This window comes from Spermophilus citellus (genome assembly GCF_964194105.1).
Source record: "Spermophilus citellus genome assembly, chromosome: 1".
In the NCBI taxonomy this organism is placed as follows: domain Eukaryota; kingdom Metazoa; phylum Chordata; class Mammalia; order Rodentia; family Sciuridae; genus Spermophilus; species Spermophilus citellus.
In genome coordinates this window covers 24,115,701-24,136,675 of record NC_138182.1, presented here as the reverse complement: position 1 = coordinate 24,136,675, position 20,975 = coordinate 24,115,701, and positions in this window count along the sequence as shown.

Genomic DNA, 20,975 nt, shown 5'->3' with positions numbered 1-20,975 from the left:
GCTTAGTGGTAAACCGGCTCTGGGTCCAATCGTAGTACTTAAAAACAAAAAGCTACCTGGTTTATAAGTAAGTCTTTTCTAGAGTTGTTACTCCCTCTACATGTCTGAACGCACCTGCTGGTAGTTTAGAACCACTCTGAAAGCAATTATGCAAAATCTGTTAAAATTGAAGATTTTACAATTCTAAACCCTAGAATTCTACTCCTAAGTGTATGACTTAATAGAAATTTTGATAGGTGGACAAAAGTGTAGTAACTATAGTGTGGATAGAAGCAAGAAATGCAGAACGTCTATCAAAGAATGAATACATTGGATCGCTAACAAGATGGAATGTTATATGCTAGTAAAAAAAGACTGAACTCTGAAACATGATGAGGCAAAAGAGGAAGTTGTAGAAATAAATAGTATGCCAACTTAATTTCAACAGTACTATATATTGCTTAGGGTAATAAAAAATGCAAAGAAATGAAAATCAAGTTTAGAAAAGTGGTCATATAGGGAGGGAACTACCAAAGGAGGCTGTAACAGTTTTGACCAGTAAGCTGGGTTTTGGGTCAATGGGTGATTACCGTTTTCTTAATTAAACCTTATTATGTAAGGGTAAAATTTCTAAGCTGATTCTAAACTGCAAAATTAAAATGTAAAAGTCCCGGGCATCGCAAAGTTCTTCTGCTACACCCAGATTCCTGAGATAGTTAAGACAATGCCCTACTGGCCTTTTAGCCTAGGGACCTGTGCAGTTTGTCACAGGGCCCGAACCAATCAGTTTGAATGTGTAACCCGCTTAGGAATGACCAATCACTCCCGCCCGACCTGTTCCTGCCAATGAATGTGCTAATCATGTATCAGAGTTGTTGTTCAATTTTCCCGCGCCTCATGATGATTTGTTCTGATGTATGCAAAGCCCACCGCCCTCTCCAGAAAGTGTACTTAAGCTCTGCTTGACCTCTGCTCTGGGCTCCAGGCTGCTCTCCCTTCTTGAGTGAGCACGGGGCCCCAGCGCACTGGAATGGATCCCCAATAAATCCCCTTTTGCCAATTGCATGGAGCCAGTCTCTTGTGTGGTCTCTTTCTCCGACACTCCGCCGGACCCTTACGATTAAAGTATGTATTATCATACTCTTATGGTTGTTTTAGATATGTAACAAAAAACTGAAAATATAATCCAGAGAATTGCCATGTGCCCTGCATCCAGTTTCCCCTTTTAGTAATATCTGGCATTATTATAGTACATTTGTTGGAATTAATAAACCAGTACTGAACACTGTTTTTAACTGAAGTTCATAATTTATATTGTCTTAGGTTTTTAACCTAATATACTCTTTTGTTTCTGTATAGTTATGTCTCCTTTTGTACCTTTGGCTGTGGAAGTTCCTCAGACTTTCCTCATTTTTAATGACTTAAGACAGTTTTGAGAACTACTGGCCTAGTATTTTTATGGTATGCCCAATATTGGAATTTGCTGTTTTTCTCATGGTTTTATGTATGATGTTTAGGATGCATTTGTTAAAAAATGAGCCAAATAACATAAAAACCTTATCTGATTGAATATGAATAATATCCCATTGTTTTTGAAATTTTCATTTCTTTAACTCGTTCTCCTGATGCTTCTGAATTCTTTCTTAAAAAAACTGCATCAGCTCCAAACTTTGTCCATCAAACTTTAAAAAAAGTCATGAAATTATTGGTTTTGAACATCAAAATGTAGCTGGGGGATATAGCTCAGTGATAGAGCACATGTGAGGCCCTGGGTCCAATCTTTAGCACTGCCAAAAGAGAAAAAAAAGGCCAATTTCAGCAGTGTCATATGACTAAACCTAAAAATTAACATTATCATCTCTTTCCCATCTCCCATTCTGTTTTCTATTTAATTTGACTTCCCCCCCAGTCACTACAAAAACTGCTCTTATCAAAGCAACAACAGTCTCTATGTTGCCCAAAGACATTTCTTGTTCTTATCTGTCTTGATTGCTCAGAAACATTGAGCGCTTCTTGCTACTTGAAACACTGCCCTTTCTGACCTCTCTAGTCTATTTTTACTGTTTTTCCTTCTCTCTTTCCTTTTATGTGTTGGAACTAAATCCCCTGCTCTTCTCTTTCTGCATTATCTTCCTAGGTAATTCTGTTTTCTCCCATAATTTAAAATTTCTTCTCTATGCTGCTTATTACCAAATTTATTTCTTTAATTTGGGCATCTCCTCAACACTTAAGTTTAGTGACATCTATTCTTGGATAACACTTATCATTTAAAAGTTAACATATCCAAAATAAAACTTCCTATTCCTACCCCAAGTCTGTTTTTGCTCCAATATTTTCCATGTCAGTAAAAGATATAAACTAGAAACCTTGTTTTCATTTTTAAATTGTCCCTTATCACCTCCAAATTGAATCCATCAGCAAGTTTTGTTCCAGTACCACCTGTAAAATATACCAGCAGTTGGCCTACCTCTTTGCATCTCTTGTCAATACCACCACTGGTATTTCATTCTGAACCACAGCAGTATGCATTTATGGTCACGCTTTTCTCTCGTCCTAGTTTTAGTCATTTTCTATACAGACGCAATAGTCATATTTTAAAATGTATTTTAAAATAGTTTAAAGCCCTCCAAAGACTTTCTGTTGCCCTTACAATAAAAATATAAACTGCTTTCCTTGGTTTACACAATCCTTCATAAACTGGTTCTTGCCTCTCTCTTCAGGTTCACATGGTATCTCCCACTTTCTGCCTCATGAATTGAAATACCACTATCTTCTTCAATTTCATAATCATTTCAAGCTCTTTCTAGCCTTGGGATCTTTATGCATTCTCTTCCCTTTGCCCTTCAAATAGATCTATCTCATTGCTTTGCTTCCTAAATGAAGTGATACCTATGAGATGAAAAATGAGTGGGAATTAGATGAAAATTCAAACAACATTCCAAGTAGAAGCAACATGGTATGCACAGGTAAGTTCAAGCAGTGTGGCATTGCTGGTGCAAGACAAAAAAACGATGAGAAGCTGGAAAAGTAGACTGTGAAGGTGCTTAATATAGTGCTGTTGAATCTTCCAGGATCCATGACAAGTTTTAACAAGACTTGATGATGATGGTAGAGGTGATAACTAATATTTACTTATTGTGTGCCTGTAAGTTTTTACAAATGTAAATCTCATTTAATCTTCACAACAATCCTACAAGGTAACTGGTGCCACCTGTTCTTATATCTTGGAAAGATTGTAAAAAGGATTGCTTTTCAGCTTTTTCCATTACTGATTTGGCATTCAACTTTCACAAATCAATAATTGATATTTGTCCTTCTTTTTTTAGCATTAAAGTATCATTGCTGTCTTTTTTGCATTTTCCCCATAGATAAGCAGGCAGGCAGAGAGACAGGGAGAGACAGACAGACAGACAGACAGACACACACACACGCACACACACACCTGTAATGGAGTTTCAGGAGAGAAGAAAATTAGATGAAGGCATTTAATCAGTCTGGAAATTTCTAAGGATGAATTATGTAGAAGCAGAATTTCTAATAATCAAGTTAACCCATTTATTGTCTTAACTGAATTGGCTGTTGAGAGTTCCAATACTAGATGAGGAGTTGGATTGAGAAGTGGACATTGTTGTTTTTCAGCTGTTCAGATTCATTCCCCCTTCCCAAGAGCCCCTCTGTTTACTTTGGGGAACTAATTCCTGTTGTATATTATATGGGGATATGTATATATGCATGTATATATATATTTTTTAGGAAAATGTAATCCCCACCTACATCAAAACCAAAGGGACCAGAAGAGGAAGCTCTTCCCATACAGTCCTGAGGCAGACATTGACCTAACTCAAAAACAGCTGAAACCTGAATGTGTGTATGTTTTATCTTTAGGTTCTGGAATGAATGATGCAAGGACATAAGTAACATCTAGAGGCTGCTGATTGTGGCAGGGTTATACTTATCAGACTTCCTGTTACCAAAAATCTTCAGTTCCTTTGGCCTGCTTCTGCTTATTATAAGCCCAGTTCTTGATTATTCATGAATTCTGAAAGTGACTTTTTTTCCTTGAAGTACTCTAGATTGAACTCAGGGCTGTTCCTACCACGGAGCTACATCCCCATCCTTGTTATTTTTTTATTTTGAAACAGGGTCTTGCTGAGTTGCGAGAGCTGGCCTTGAATTTGCCATCCTCCTTCCTCAGCCTCCCTAGTCAGTGGGATTACAGGCATGCATCATTGCATGACTTTTGATTAAGTCAATCAGGGTAAGATAGTGTTACTTGAAACAAATAATCTCCAATTATTTGGACTAGAAGATGGCCTTAACTCAAGACTCTGTAGTAACATTGCAGAATTTATCTACAGTGGGTGAAAAACTTTGAATAACCAGGAATTTAATACATGGTTTCAATTATTGAGCAAATCTAAATATTCATGATGAAAGTATTTATTATTTTATTTTAATTAACAATTTTTTATCTTTGTTATTAGCAAGATTTTAATTCCAAAGCAGTTTTCTTCCTTTTAACATTTATCTCAGTTGATCTGAGCTATGTGTAACCAAAATGATATTACTGTTATCCTAAGAAAAGTACAATTAAGGGCCAGGCATGGTCGCACATGCCTATAATCCCAGAATTTTGGAAGGCTGAGGCAGGAGGATCAGAAGTTTAAAGCCAACCATTTAGTGAGGCCCTAAGCAACTCAAATAAAAAGTTATAAAAAGGGGCTCGGGATGTGGCTCAGTGGTAAAGCACTCCTGGGTTCTTTCCCTGGTACCAAAGAAACAAAGTACAAGTAAGGAAATTAAAATGATAGTATACTAAAGATGAATTACAAGATTAAGTGTGTTCTTGCTGTGGTCCACTATCTTACACTTTGCACATTGCTCTTATAGTCTTAGTGTAAATATTTGTGTGTATATACATGTACATCTGTGTGTACATGTATATATATGTACATATGTGTATGTATATACATATGTAGAGAGAGATTGATAGAGATTTTTTAAATAAGACACACAGATCCTAGGGTACGATTGGATGATTTTTGAATGATGTATGTAGCCTTATAACCAGTGCCCCTAGTCAAGATACATTGTTATCCTCCTGGAAAGTTCCCTGGTACTCCTTTCTAGTCAATCTCTTCTCACTAGAACCATACAGTATTCTGGTTTCATTGATTGATTGATTGATTCTGGTGCTGGGGATCTGGTGGTAGGTGTTTTGTCATTGAGCTATACCTCCAGCCCCCCATATTCTGATTTCTATAGCCATAAGTTAGTTTTGCCTATTCTTGAATTTCATATAAATGCTACCATACAATATGTCCTCTTTTCTCTGGCCGTTTTTGTTTGGCTTAATGGTTTTAAAATTTTATGTATTTATATATAGTACTGTGACTTGAACCCAGAACATTACACATGCTAGGTAAGCACTAAGCTACATCCCCAATTTTTTTTCTTTCTCTGTGTGTGTGTGTGTGTGTGTATTATCAGGGATTGAACCCAGGGGCACTCTACATCCCCAGACATTTAAAGATTTTTTTTTTTAAATTTTGAAATGGTCTTGTTAAGTTGCCAGTGTTGGACTCAAACTTGGAATCCTCCTGAGTCAGCGAGATTATAGGTGCATACCACTGTTTCCAGCCCCAGTCCTTTGTTTTATTAATATTTTATTTTGAGACAAAGTCTCACTGAGTTAACCATGCTGGCCTTGTACTTGTGGTTCTCTGACCTCAGCCTCCTGAGTAGCTAGGATTACAAGTGTACACCATTGCATCCAGCTCTCATTTTATTTGTTTAGCATTTTTCTCTGAGGGAGATAAGGACTTTTACTTATGTTTTACTGAGGCAAGGTCTCACTATGTTGCCCAGGTTGACCTTGAGCTCCTAGGCTCAAGTGATCATCCTGCTTCAGCCTCCCCAGTAGCTGGACTGTAGCACACACCACTGTGTCCAGATAGGCATTTATTTTTATCACCTGCTTTTCTGTTTTTCTTCTCATTTATTCACAGTGCTGACAATCAAACCCATGCATACAAGTGTCTATCACTGAATTACACCCTTCTGCTCTACAGGCTTTTAAAATAGCTGTGTCACTAGCTCCATTATACAGATCTTAAAATCAAAGTGGTTTCCTGAGTCTCTAATGGTCAATTTGTCTCAAGTTTGAGATCATTAATGTTCAGAGAATGAGAAAAGTATTGAAACTTTAAAAGAAATGTGAAATAAATTAAATGTAGAAAGTAGTAGAACTCAAAATTCATTTACTATTTATGAGAATCTAGATTAAATCAGGTACTGTACTAAGTGATGAGATGATAAACATGAATAAAACATGCTCCTTACCCTCAAGGAACCCACAGAGAGCCAGGTGGGGGAGAAAGGAGAGTTCATTACACCATCCTAAATGGCCTAATAGAAGATGCCCAAGTATGAATGGTTTAGGGGTTCTGTGGTGGCAACCCTTGCCTCTGGATTGAAGGAAAGTGGTCAGAAGAGAGAAAAACCCTGGGCAAAAGAGGTGTAAGTGTCCAGTGAAATGTCGGAGGAAGAGACCACAAGAGACCAGCTTCATGCAATGAGCAGGAGGGAGTTTATTGAAGAGGATCCTAATTCAGCGCGCTGAGGCCCAAGGCTCACTCAGGAAGGGAGAGTGGCCCAGAGCCCCGAGCAGAGGTCAAGTAGAGCTTAAGTACACTTTTTGGGGAGGGGGGGGCTTTGCATATATCAGAACAAATCATCATGAGGCACGGGAAAATTGAACAACAACTCTGAGACATGATTAGCACATTCATTGGCAGGAACAGGTCGGGCGGGGGTGATTGGTCACTCCTAAGCAGGGTACACATTCAAACTGATTGGTTCGGGTCCTGTGACAAACTGCACAGGGCCCTAGGCTAAATGGCCAGTAGGGCGTTGTCTTAACTATCTCAGGAATTTCAGGTTCTGGGTGTAGCAGAGGAATTTAACAATACCTAGTCTTTTACATTTTAATTCAGGCTTTGCAGCTTAGAAACTTTACCCTTTCAGAGGAAGCATCAGAGAGGAGATCTAGCTTTTTGAAAGAACAGCACTTTGACCAGAAAAATGAAAAGTGAGTGTATATTAGGCAGAAGGAACAACTGATGTAAAGGCATAAAGATGGATAACAACTTAAAGAACTCAGAGAAATTTAAGACCAATAGTTTTAGAAAATAAGATCAACAAATAAGCAAGAATGTGACCTATAAAAATGAAGGAAATTTATTCTGTGTAATTTGAATTGTAATGCATTCTGCTGTCTATATAACAAATTAAAATTTTAAAAAAATTGAAATGAAAGAAATTTATTTTGTACTGGACTCAAGTAAAAGACTAGATAAGACACAGCTTTTCGTCATGAAACTAAACTCACCTCTATGTTACAGTGTTTTTATGTTTGTGTTTTCTCCTGTGAAAGAATTTTAATAAAGTACATATGTTGTCTCTTTCTGGTTTTCAGAACACTTTGGCAGTTTAACTTCAAGAGGACAAATTTCCAAGCTCATGGTTCTGTCATCTCTGTGAAGCTCTAGTTAGGTGCCTGTTTGAGCATCTCACCTCTCATTTGTAGTTTACCCCTTGTCTGGTAGATTGACAGGAGAACAGTTTCAAACAAGAACTGATGGGGAGTTTCTAGTAAAGAAAGTATATAATGAGAATTCTTGTCTCTAGAAAAATGTCACTGTAATGACAGCTAAAGTAATGAAAGATATAAATATGAATAATTGAAAAATATATCACTAAGAATAATTACATGAAATAGTTAATCTTTTTTTTCCACCAAACTTTTAAGTTGAGATTCCAGAAAGAAGGAAAATGAACCAGATGAGATACAGTTTGGCAAAGATTGTACTCTTCTGAAATCTGATTCTCTATATGAACACAGGGAGGCACAACCAGGTCTGTAATCTATAATTGGGTATGCAATTATCTCATTATCTGCATCTGGATTTTTCTTTTCCTGAATCCTTTTTTTTTTTTTTGCAGTTCCTAAAACATTTTAACTGCCTTAAACTGTAAGGTAGGGACCATATGAGGCAGTGCTTACGCAAAAATTATCAAATATGTTGAGACAGGAAATGCATAGAAGTGATAAGGAGAATTGAAAAAGCCATTGCCTTTATTTACAGTTCCTGGTTCTGCTTAGAGAGTAAAACACTGTTTAGAAACATGGAGACAAATATGTTAGAGATTTGACGTGGGTGGGAAGCACCTAGTAGACTTGTAATAACTTCAAGACCAGTTGGTCAGTAGCAGTCACCAGGGCTCACTTCTCATGATTATGTTGATTTTCCTAGGTTACACCAGCACCCGGAGCTATGTACCCATCTTCCTGGCAAAGTTACTCTTTGTATTTTTGAAGAATAAAGGAAGAGGCTTACCCTCTGATTCCATACACATTTATTTCATGTTGACTGAGATGAGGACTGAGAAATTTCACTTCTGTTATCCCTGGTTGATGAATGGATTGATTATGGCTAACTGGGCCTAAGTTGAAAAGTTTCGGAGGCTAATTAATTCCAGACTCACTGAAAATTAAACACAATACCTAATGTGAGCTGACAGCAAGAAAAGCTTACCTTCACAGGTGATATTTTTGTCACCTCTGACTTAAACAACTGGTAGTAGAAATAATTTCACTCAAAGACTGAGCCTGCACAGAAATGAAAACAAGCTAGGAGATAGCAGAAAAAAAAACATTTATGGGTACTATAGAAGATAGGGGTTTCTCTATCCAAGGTAGTAAAAGAGAAAGTAACTTCCACTGTGGGAAATAAAAAGTAATGAGTTTTGGAAACAGACATGGTCCCAAGTCTCTTCTGTCACTTCCTATAAGCTTAGTTTCTTAGTTTTTAAAACAAAAGCACTAATACATGTTTAAGAGGATCTTCTGTTTACAGTACTATGTAAAATAATGGATGTAAGACATCTTTTCAACTTTGTAGAATTTCTGGAACCTGGTAGATACAAAGCATATCAGGAAAATGTCCCTTGCTCTCTTTTACAGCTTTTCTTTTCCTAGTCGGCCTGTAGGACCCTGGATGTCTTTGAGACCCTTGTAAGGGATCTTTGAGTTCCAAACCTTTTTCATGGAACTGGGAGTGCAAGTCACTGATAGAGCACATACTTAAAATGAAGGAGGCCCTGAGTTCTGTCCCAGTACCACATTCACACAATTTTCATGTTAAGACCTCATTTGCAACTGAAAAAAAATTCCTCATTTGTCTCTATTTATGTATTTGTTTATGGTACAAGGGATTGAACCCTGGGGCACTTAACCCCTGAGCCATATCCCTACCCCCTTTTTAAAATTTTTTACTTAGAGATAGGATCTCACTGAGTTGCTTAGGGCCCCATCAAGTTTCTAAGGCTGGCTTTGAACTTTCAATCCTCCTGTCTCAGCCTCCTGAGCCGCTGGGATTCCAGGCATGTACCACTGTGCTTGGCCCTCATTTGCCTTTAATTTTCATCCTTGAGTACATATTGCTTTTATGTAGAGTGTGTGACAAAATGGGGAATATATACAAAGCATAGTGCTACCTAACCAGAATGACAATTCCTGGGAAAAGCACTTTACTTTTGAGTTGAAAGCTTAACTAACCCCTATGTTATTCTACTGGACATTTTTTTCCTTGAAAGAGCAAACTATTTAGTTATTCAGACCTGGGTACAGGTTTTGGTAGGTATTTCTGGAGGAAAAAAAAAAACCTAACAAAACTGCTCCTTCCATGAAAACAACTGATAGTGTTTTCCACCAATGAAAATTGGAGCCTCTAATTGAAAATTAAATTTTTGGAAAACTTGTATTCACCACTTGGTAGCTCCCCAAAACTTTTCTGATGAGCTCAGATGATATTAACAAATGTGGTTTGTTTTATATTGAGTAAAGAAATATGTCAGCATTTGGAAGATTTATATAACTAAGTAAACCATATTTTCCAAGTGACCAACTTGCAACATTACAAAATAATGAGTGGGAAAAGACTCATTTGAAGTGTAAGATAAACCAATAGAGTTCAGTATTACAGAGCATGAAAACTTCATTGTTAGACCTTCAGATTTCACATCGCAACCTACCTTTTAAAGATATGTCACTGGAGTCTTGGGACAGTATTAAATAACCACATCATCTGAAAAGGTTTTAAAATCCTTCTCCCTTTTATAACATGTCCAGGGGGGTTGAATTTTCTTCATAGATTTCATTCAACCTAAAGCATATGGCAGTAAGTTTGGTACAGAAGCAGGCATGAGTACCCAGCTGTCTTTAGTTAGCTAGACATGAAGGACTTCGGGGAAAATGTAAAACAACACCACACTTCCTAGAGTTTTTTTGGAAGATATAGTTATTTGTCATATAATATGTTAATGAGAGGGTTTTATTAGTTTTATATAAATTTTTTTCTTTTGGTACCAGGGATTGAACCCAGGGGTCCTTAACCACTGAACTATATCCCCAACCCTTTTATCTTTTTCAGTCAGAATAGTTATATAAATATTTATTTCGAAAGTAGTACTTAAGAAAAAACGATGTGATTTAGATTAAAAGCTCCAAGATGTATTGTTTCAGGTAGGTGTTATTACTATCTATATATTCACTGCATTTATTAAGCCAAAAACTTGAGGAAACTTCAAGTTCATAAGTCAATGATGTGTAAAAACCCAACCAGGATGGACAATGTGTGTTCCAATTTAGAAGGGGACAACTCAGCTCCTTGGTGATGTCTCAGGGAGCTCTTATGCTCTACCGAACATAAGGCTTTCTTCCTATAAACCTGAATGTGACCTTCTAGAGTCTCTGGTTGTAGCTTCTTTAGTCTCCTGATTCGAATGGTGTGCTGCTTTCTTGCCTACAAGGTGAGTCAAGCTTCCAGGTTCGCTCTTATAGGCCTCCCTTATCTACAAGTGATGCTCAGGAGAGTCAACCAATCTTGAAGGTGGGGAAAGCTGTTTAAAGGAGTCCCCATTCCCTTACTTGTACTGAGGAAACTGTTTTCACTTTAAGGATGGTAAGTCTTAAAAGATTGTGGCCAAGAAGATGTCTATAGTGACTTCTGAGAATTTTATCCCCAACAGGCAGCCGGCTGGCTACTTGTCTTTTATTACATTTCTAACAGTTGCTCCATTTCCTCCAGACCCAGCCCTCTTTTGTGTTTTATTTACAGACAGGGTCCCTCTGAGTTGCTAAGTGCCTCATTAAATTGCTGAGGCTGGCTTTGAACTTGGAGCCTCCCAAGTCTCTGGGATTACAGGCATGTGCCACCACACCCAGTGCATGAGTATTTCTAAAAGCCCTTCATTTTAATTTTAAATACAATAAATATTGATAGATAAGCCCATATAAACAAAAATTCTTACTGGTTATCAATACTTTTTTTTTACTTTGATCTCTCAATTTTTTATTCTGTAAAATTAAATACCAGTGTAATCTTATTTTGATTAGACAGGATAGGTAGTTTAGTGTTACAATTTACCTGCCCTTTCCAAGAAAGAAAAATGACTCATCAAAATGCCTGTGATTTTACCACTTATGCTTTCAACAACATACCCTGTCAAAAATTCCAGACTTGCACAACTAACATTAATGAGAAATGCTGTTTTTCTGTTTTCCGGGCTCTCATGTTCACAATCTATACCTCCTATACACATCTGTCATAGATCAATAATTTTTAAGAGCTAAAGGGGTCCCAAGACTAAAAAGCTGAAAAACACTGCATTGGTCTACATTCTATGCCACTACTATGTTACTTGACTCTGCTAGAGCAAAGCCAGGGGTGCCATTGGTTATTCCTGAGATGTTCTCTGCCCCCCCCCCCACCTTTTTTTAGAAAACTTTTGACTAATTTACTATTTGGATGAGTCCTTGACCAAAATACCATGTTCCCATAGTGATCTTGGCTTTTGCAAAATTTTCTATGAATATGGGCTCAGGATTATTTCCATTTTCCTTTGTGAATTCAGGATAAGTCATACTATAACTTTGCTGGATTACCTCAGGATTAAGGTTTTGAATTTTCTCCTTTGATTTGTCCTGTTATTATTGCTGATTTTTCTTCAATATTATTCTGTCAGGTTCTGAGATTTTTAGTAAAACTACTTATAAACCAACCAGGTCAAATTTTATGGGGAATCAGATAAGGAACTAGCATTTATCAATGCTTGTTAAAATTTATCTCAGGAGCAGTTTTTAAATAAGATTCACAAAAAGTGTCCTCAAAATAGTCAAATGAAATAGGTGAGCAATTAAGCTTCTATCTGAGTATATTATAAAATTTCTGCTGACTGGTCCTGTATCTTGTCTCTACCTCTGAGCTATCATTCAGGTATTTGGCTATACTCCGACAGAATAATAACAATCTGTAGTTGAAATAGTTGGACTATAGTACTTGCTGATAAAAGACTAAAACCATTTTAGCCATTAGGAAAATTACTCTGGCTGAAGTTTCATATTGCCAGAATTTTTAAAAATAGATCTTTTTGGGGAAACTTGACAATAACCATTATAATGAATCATAATGACATCAAAATATTTCTGCAAAATATTTGATATAAAATGCTTTTAAAATTTTTAGCACCTGGCTTGCTGGCGCATGTCTATAATCATAGCAGCTTAAGAGGCTGAGACAGAAGGATCGTGATTTCAAAGCTAGCCTCAGCAGTGGCGAGTTGCTAATCAACTCAGTGAGACCCTGTCTCTAAATAAAATACAAAGTAGGGCTGGGGATGTGGCTCAGTGGTTGAGTGTCCCTGAGTTCAATCCTTGGTACCAAAAAAAAAAAAGTTTTAGCACTGGAATTTGTAGCTGATATATAAAATGTAATGTGAAGAACATGTGTTAGATATTAATGCTGCTAATTTGTACTATGCTTCCAAATTCTATAGATGCAACTCTACTGCCAACTGTTCTCTTCAAACTGGTTTTCAAATATTTTTGGTGCTTCAAATTTAGTTTCTTTACTATCTGAAACTGATTCATGTGCATGAGATTGTCAAGGTTTAATTAAAATTGATAGAATTTTATTGTAGTTATCTTGAAGATGCTTGAAACTGGGAAGGAAATGATAGGAAACTTCTGGGGCTGTGGTTAGATTACTTTGGCAGAGTGAATTTCAAAAAATTATATGGCAGGTTTCATAAGGATAGGAATTCTGTCATAGGCTTAGCACTTATTGATCAGCTAGTATGTGACAATCAGTGATCTAGTGCTGGAAATACACAGGGAAAAATATCACTGTATTCTTGAAGTTTATGTTCTAGTGAGGAAAGACAGATAATAAATATAGTAATAGGCAGGGTGTGGTAGATCACACCTGTAATTCCAGTTACTCAGGATGCTGAGGCAGGAAGATCGAAAGTTCAAGGCTAGCACTGACAACTTGGTGAGACCTTGTCTCAAAATAAAAACTAAAAAGGGCCCGGGATGTAATTCAGTGGTAGAGTGCCCTTGGATTCAATCCCTGGTACCACAAACAACAACAACAACAAAATTAAACAGGCAAAAGACTTTTATAAAAGATATACAAATGGCCAGTGAATACATGAAAAGATGCCTAACTTTATGAATAACTGAGGAAAAAGTCAAAACCACAGTAAGATACCACTTTAGCAATAGTGACATTATGTCAAAAAGACAACAATAAATGTTTGCAAGGGTATAGAGAAAATGGAGCCCTCATATGCTGCTGGAGAGAATGTAAAATCACGCAGCCAATTTGGAAAATGCTTTGGCAATTTGTGAAAAGGTTAAATGGTAGCTAACATATGACTTAGCAATCTCACTCCTAGATAAGGTTTTTTGTTTTTGTTTTTTAACTAGGGATTGAACCCAGGGGCCCTCTATCACTGAAGTACAGCTACATCCCTTTTTATTTTTTATTTTTTAAATAAATAAATAAATATATATATATATATATATATATATATATATATTAGTTATAGGTAAATATAATATCTTTATTTATGTATTTTATTTTACCTTTTATTTTATTGAACCCAGTGCCTCATGCGTGTTAGGCAAGTGCTCTATCACTGAGCCCCAGCCCCAGCCCTCCTTTTTATTTTTTGACGGGTCTCATTGCTGAGGCTGGCCTTGAACTTGAAATCCTCATGCCTAAGCCTCCAGAGTCAGGATTATAGGCATGCACCCTTGCACCTTATACAAAGATTTTTATATGAATGTTAAGAGCAGCAACATTCATAATAGGCAAAAAGTGGAAGCTACTCAAATGTCAATCAATTGGTGAATGGACAAACAAAATGTAGTATATCCATATAATGCAATATTATTTGACAGAGAAAGTAATGAAGTACTGAGATGTATAAATAAACCTCAGAAATGTTATGCTAGTGAAAGAAGCTAGACACAAAATAAATACTGTATGATTCTACTTCTATGAAAAACTGGAATAGATAAACATACAGACCAGGAAGTAGATTCGTAGTTGTCAAAAGCTAGGATGAGACAGGAATAAGGATTGACCCTGTTCTCTATAGAAACCAGAAACATGACCATTTAAAAAAAAGAAAAAAAAGATTTTTTTCTTCACAAAAAGCTCTATGTGTAACATTTATTCATTAACCTTTTATTAAGCAATTCATTGCCTGTCTCCTTGATACCAGGACCCATTCCTGAGATAAGAGCAAAGTCCATTCCTATAAGGAAATTATATCATCTCCAGGGAGACAGATCCTAACCTAGTAATTAGAAGATTATTTAACAATACTTTTCATGTGTGCCTGAAGGACCAATGTGGCTCTGAGACCATCAGTAACATGATCTTTAATCAAGGAGCTCAGGAAAGACATCCCAGAATTGGAGGCATCAAACAAGGAGAGAAAGAGAAGAGCATGGGGCACACAGAGCCAATACATTTTGAATTGTTTCCTGGAATAAATGATTACATCCATACCCATGAGCAGTCTTCATTTATTGGAGAATACAAAATTGTCAAGTTGGCCTGGGATTGTAGCTCAGAGGTAGAGTGCTTGCCTAGCATGTGTGAGGCACTGGGTTTGATCCTCAGCACCACATAAAAATAAAAAATATAGGCATTCTGTCCATCTACAACAAGAAAAAAAATTGTTTTTAATTGTCAAGTTAGGGGCTAGAGTTATAGCTCAGCAGTAGAGCTTGTATCTGTGAGGTACCGCATTCCATTCCCAGCTCCACTTATAAATAAGCAAATAAAATAAAGGTCCATCAACAACTAAAAAAATGTTTTAAAAAAATTATCAAGTTTTTCTTTTTTAGGGGTGGGGTGGTACTGGGGATTAAACTCGGGGTACTCAACTACTGAGCCACATCCCTAGCCCAACTTTTTGTATTTTATTAGAGACAGGGTCTCACTGAGTTGCTTAGTTTCTCGCCATTGCTGAGGCTGGTCAAGTTATTCTTATTGATCAATGATATGTGGAATAGGAAAAAAACAAATTTCTATAAAACAGAGGCAGATTTTTTAAAATAAATTTTTATATAAATAATAAAAGATAACTTTCAGTTTTAGTAATAAAAAAATTTCTAGGTTGTTGATCATCTTTTTTTTTTTTCCAGCAACAACAGAAATTTCATTAAACCCAGTACAGACATAATTCATCTTGGAGTTCAGTGATATGTTCAAGGAATCACTGAACTGTAATAGTAGACAGCTACCATAATCTCTTTGCTTGCTACTTCACCAGTGAATAACAACTGCAGACTCCACAGCTTCTGGTGAAGGCATTTGGCAAATTCTTTTCACAAACAACACCATCAGGATTGTTTCATCCTATTTTTCACAGCAGTTGTCTCAAAACCTGGGACCTAAATGTTCATAAAACAAGGGAACACGAGATGGACCAAGAGAGACTCTCCTGAGACCAATGTTACAAAAATTCAGGCAAGCAATTCAGGAAAGTGGCCCGTTCATAAGCTGACAAAAATTGAACCTCTTGAATACAAAATTCCAAGTATCAGAAGTAAAAAACAACAAAACCAGGGAGTTAAGCAAAAGCTATGTGACTTACTCTCTGAATGTAGAATCACTGTACTTAGCAGAAGATAAAGGGTGAATTGCTATCCAATCTGCGGTTCACTGTCCCCAAGTACCGTTAGAAGTTAGGGACAATGCTAAAGAAAAAAGGACAGGCATCACCAAAGACCCATCAAGCCAAGCCAGTGGTTCCCTCCATGAGGGTGTGGTCTCTCCACGATGTCAGAAAAGACTAAAACCATAACTGGGATTTGCCACACTGGGATCCTATGGTTTTTCTGATGTGGTCAATCATCTTTTATTCTTACTGGTAGGTGTGACACCATTTTAATGTGTACCTTTCCTATTTTGTTTATATGTTCATGTACTTGACTATGTTTAGAATGAAATACAGAACCATAAACTAAGGAAAATATATCTTTCTGTTCAACATGAAGCACACTATACTTCTTTATGCACTTTTATACTAAGTCAGGCTGGAGACATAGCTCAGTGATAGTACACTTGCATAGCATGTGTGAGGCCCTGGGTTTGATGCCTAGAACTACAAAATTATGATGATGATGATGATGATTATGAAGAAGAAGAAGAAGGAGGAGGAGGAGGAGGAGGAGGAGGAGAAATCATTCAGAATAGGTACAAATTAGGGTTTTATTTGTTGGTTGGATAAATGTGTAACCTACAAAAGTACTGCTGTGGTTTAAATGTTTGTCCCACAGGATTCATGGGTTGGAAACTTAATCCCCAAAGTCATATGTTAATGGTATTTGGAAGTGGGGCCTTTGGAGGGAGGGCTCTGTCCTCATGAATGAATTAATCCACTCAGGGGCTAATGGACTAATGGATCATCAAGGAGTGGCTTTGTTATACAAGCATGTTCTCTTGGCAAGTTTACTCTCTCTTACCATGTGATGCCCTGCACAATCTGCTCTGGACAGCAAGAAGGTCTTCCTGAGGTGAGGCTCCTTGATCTTGGATTTCCCAGTCTCTAGAATTATAAGGAATTTATTATTTTGGGGGGAGTGGGGTTTATCAGGGGTTGAACCCAGAGGATGGCATTCCAGCCTTTTTTACTTTTTTTTATTTTAAGATAAAGTCTCACTAAGTTACTTAGGGCCTTGCTAAGTTGCTGAGACTGGCCTCAAACTTGCAATCCTCCTGTCTCAGACTCCCAAATTGCTGGGATTATACCACTGTACCCAGAAGAATTCATTCTTCATAAATTACCCAGTCTCAAGTATTCTGTTATAGCAACAAAAAACAGACTAAGAAAAGTACTAATCCTGGAGTCCTTTTCAAATGGGTGAATTTCCTGCTTTAGTTCTTCCTTTTAAATTGCGATAAAATTCACATAACATAAAATTCACTATAGAAACCATTTTATATAGTTGGGTTTTGTTTATTTTGAGAAGGGGTTTCACTCTCTTTCCTAGATTGGGCTTGAACTCCTGATCCTCCTGCCTCAGCCTCCCTGATAGCTAGGATTTCAGGTACATCCTATTATACCTGTAATCTGCCCTAGAACTATTTTAAGTGTATAGTTTTGTACTATGTAAGTTCACAAATTTGTGCAACCATCACTACTATCAAGTTCCAAAACATTTACATCACCCCAAAAGGAAACCCTGTACCCATTAAGCAGTCATTCTCTACTGTCCTCACGCTCCCAAACCCTGGAAACCACCTATGTGCTTTCTGTCTCTTTTGGTTTGCCTATTCTGAATTTTTAATATGAATGGAACCATACTATGTCCTTTTTGTTTATCTGCCTTCTTTTTTTGTTTTTTTGTACCATAGATTGAACCCAGGGGCACTTACCACCGAGCCACATGCCCAGCCCTTTTTAAATTATATTTTATTTTGAGACAGGGTTTCTCTAAGTTGCTTAGGGCCTTACAAAATTGCTGACGCTGGCTTTGAACTTGTGATCTTCCTGCCTCAGCCTCCAGATTTGCTGGGATTATAGGCATGTACCACCATTCCTTAGAGAATGAATTAGGATGTACTCCATTCTGCTCTTATTTTTTGGAAGAGTTTGAAAATGATTGGTGTTAATTCTTTTTTTAAACCTTTGATATAATTCACCAGTGCAGCTATCTGTTCCTCACCTTTTTGGGGGAGTTTCAAACAGCAATCAAATTTCTTTACTTATTAGATTTATTAAAACTTTCTATTTCTTCTTGAGCCAATTTTGGTACTTTTTGTATTTCAAAGAATTGCCATGTTTTGTCTAGGTTCTCTTATAATTTTTTAAAAATTTCTATGGTATTGTAGTAATGCCCCCACTTTTATGTCTGATTTTATTAATTTGAGCCTACTTTCTTTTTATCTTGGATATTTACATGAAAGTTTATTCTTTTTTTTTCATCTTTTCCAAGAGCCAAATTGTTTTCCTTGATTCTCTGGTGTTTTTTCCATTTTGTTTATCTCCGCTCTATCTTTACTATTCCATCCTTCAGCTTTTGTTTAGTTTGCTTTCATTTATCTAGTTTCCAAATGTATACAGTTAGGTTATTGATTTGAGATTTTTATTTCTTTAGCATCTTAAAATAATTATAGAGGTCTTCTTTTTTAATATAGGCATTTGCAGCTATAAATTTTCCTCTGAGGATTATTTAGCAGTATCACATAAGTTTTAGAGTGTTGTGTTTTCATTTCCATTCACCTCAAAGTATTTTCTAGTTTCTCTTGTGATTTATTCATTGACCCATTCATTGTTTCAGAGTGTATTGTTTAATTTTCACATATTACTTTCCAGACTTTCTTCTGTCATTTATTTCTAGTTTCAGTCCATCATAGTCAGTGAAGATACATGTTTGATTTCAAAAAATTTTAATTTTGTAATTGTTTTGTGGCCTAACCTATGGTCTGTCTTGAGGAATGTTTCATATACACTTGAGAAGAATGTATTTTCTTTTTGGGGATGGAGTGTTCTATAGATGTCAGGTCGAGTAAGAATAGGGTGGTGTTTAAGTTTTTTTGTTTATTGGGGAATCTTTGGTCTAATCATTCTGTTATTGAGATTGGTATATTGAAATCTCCAACTATTACTGAAGCTTACTTTTTTTGTTCATTATACAAAAATAATGGAGGCAAGAAAACAGTGAGATAGTATATTCAAGGTGTTCATAAAAAAATACTGCTAAATAAGAGTTGTATGTCTAGTGAAACTTTTTAAAAATAAAGGCCAAATAAAGACGTTCCCAAGGTAAACAAAAACTGAGAGAATTGTTAGAAGACCCACCTTATAATAATACTGAAGAAAGTTCTTTAGACTGAAAGCAAGTGACCCTAAGAGTAATTCAAATTTATATACACATACATAAATAGTGGTAAATATAATTAGGTAATTATAGGTAAATGCCTATTTCTTCTACTTGATTAATTTAAAAGAATATTATACAGTTGTATTGAAAGGGCTACCCACAGAAATGCATATTGGTTAATAACAGCATAAAGGAAGTGTGTGGGGTCAAAGATATATTGAACTAAAGAAATTACACCAGGTGGAAACAGAAGTCCACGTGAACTAGTGAGGAAAACTAGAAATAATAAAAAAGAGGGTAACATGACAAATTATAAAATATATGCAAGTGTGTGTATATGTATTTATACCTTTTCCTCTCTAAGCTTCTTTAAAAGACATAAAATTATATAAAGCAATAATTTAAAAATGATGTATTACTGGGTTTGTAATATACATAGATAGTATAAATAAGTTCGTATAAATCAAAAGGAGATTTGATTAATTGAGATACATATGGTAATATAGCTGGGCACAATGGTGCATGCCTATAATCCCAGCAGCTTGGGAGGCTTAGGCAGGAGGATCATGAGTTCAAAGCCAGCCTCAGCAAAAGTGAAGCGCTAAGGAACTCAGTGAGACTCTGTCTCTAAATAAAATACAAAATAGTGCTGGAGATGTGGCTCAGTTAATTTAAAGCATATTCTTTGTTATATGTGTCCACTGAAGTCTCTAGTCCATTAGCTTAGTGATCATCTAGTGGTTTGGCACGGATTTCCTTAAATGTTTGGAGCTAAACAAAACAAAAAGCCCCAAAGACAAATGCATCCTCTTTTCAAACTGGTCCTGTGTTGGGGTACACCAGGACATAGCCAGGTCATTTACTTCCTGCTAGTAGGGCCTGGAGGTCAGCCAGCAGTGAGAGCTCAGGGTCTTCTTAGGTATTTTCTGAGCATGTGTCCAGCTCAAGGCATGCACGTGGCTTCTAGATTCCCTGGAATACAAGGGAGCCTTTCAAAACATTTCTTCCCTGAAATATGTCCTTCTCTAGCCTTTTTCTCCCCTGGATTTTTAGTGTGTTTATTCTTTGTCCAACTGTATTCCTTTGCCACAGGAAGCAGTAAGTAATACATTTGCCTCTAAATGTTTTTGACAAATGTCACCCCGAAAGTGACCTCAACCCTGGGAAAGAACCAAGACAAATGAAGGCCCTTGAGCACATCCTTCATAGAGTTGTCCAGGTCAAAACATAGAACCATAATACCTTGAGAATAAGATCTGTGTTGTCCCTGAACCAGAAAAGTGGGCTTCTGTCTTCAAGTCTGCCGCTGAGTTGTTCAACTGGGAAATAGTAACTAGATAAATTAAAATGCCACAGAGCTCTCTAGCTTTTTCTCTCCGTTAAGCTTTCCTTTGGCTGTTATAAGTTTTGACTTAGATTCTAGAGTTCTGGAAAAGTTCTGAAAAAGTTCTGAACTTGACCATTTTTACAAGCTTATTCATTGCTTTTGTGGAGATACAAGATTTTGAAGATCTCTACTCAGCTATTTTTGCTGGTATCTGTACTAAGGATGGAGTTGTGTGTGGTATCATCCAATAAAGGCACAGTAGCATCTGATACCCATCTCATCAGATTTGGTTGAGAGTCTTGTGTAGTAGTGCACTCTAATAGCCAATAACCCAACAAGTCCACTTGCATGTACCCTACAACTTCCACACATGTGGATAAGGAGACATCCATGAGGACATTCATAAGAAGACAGAAATTT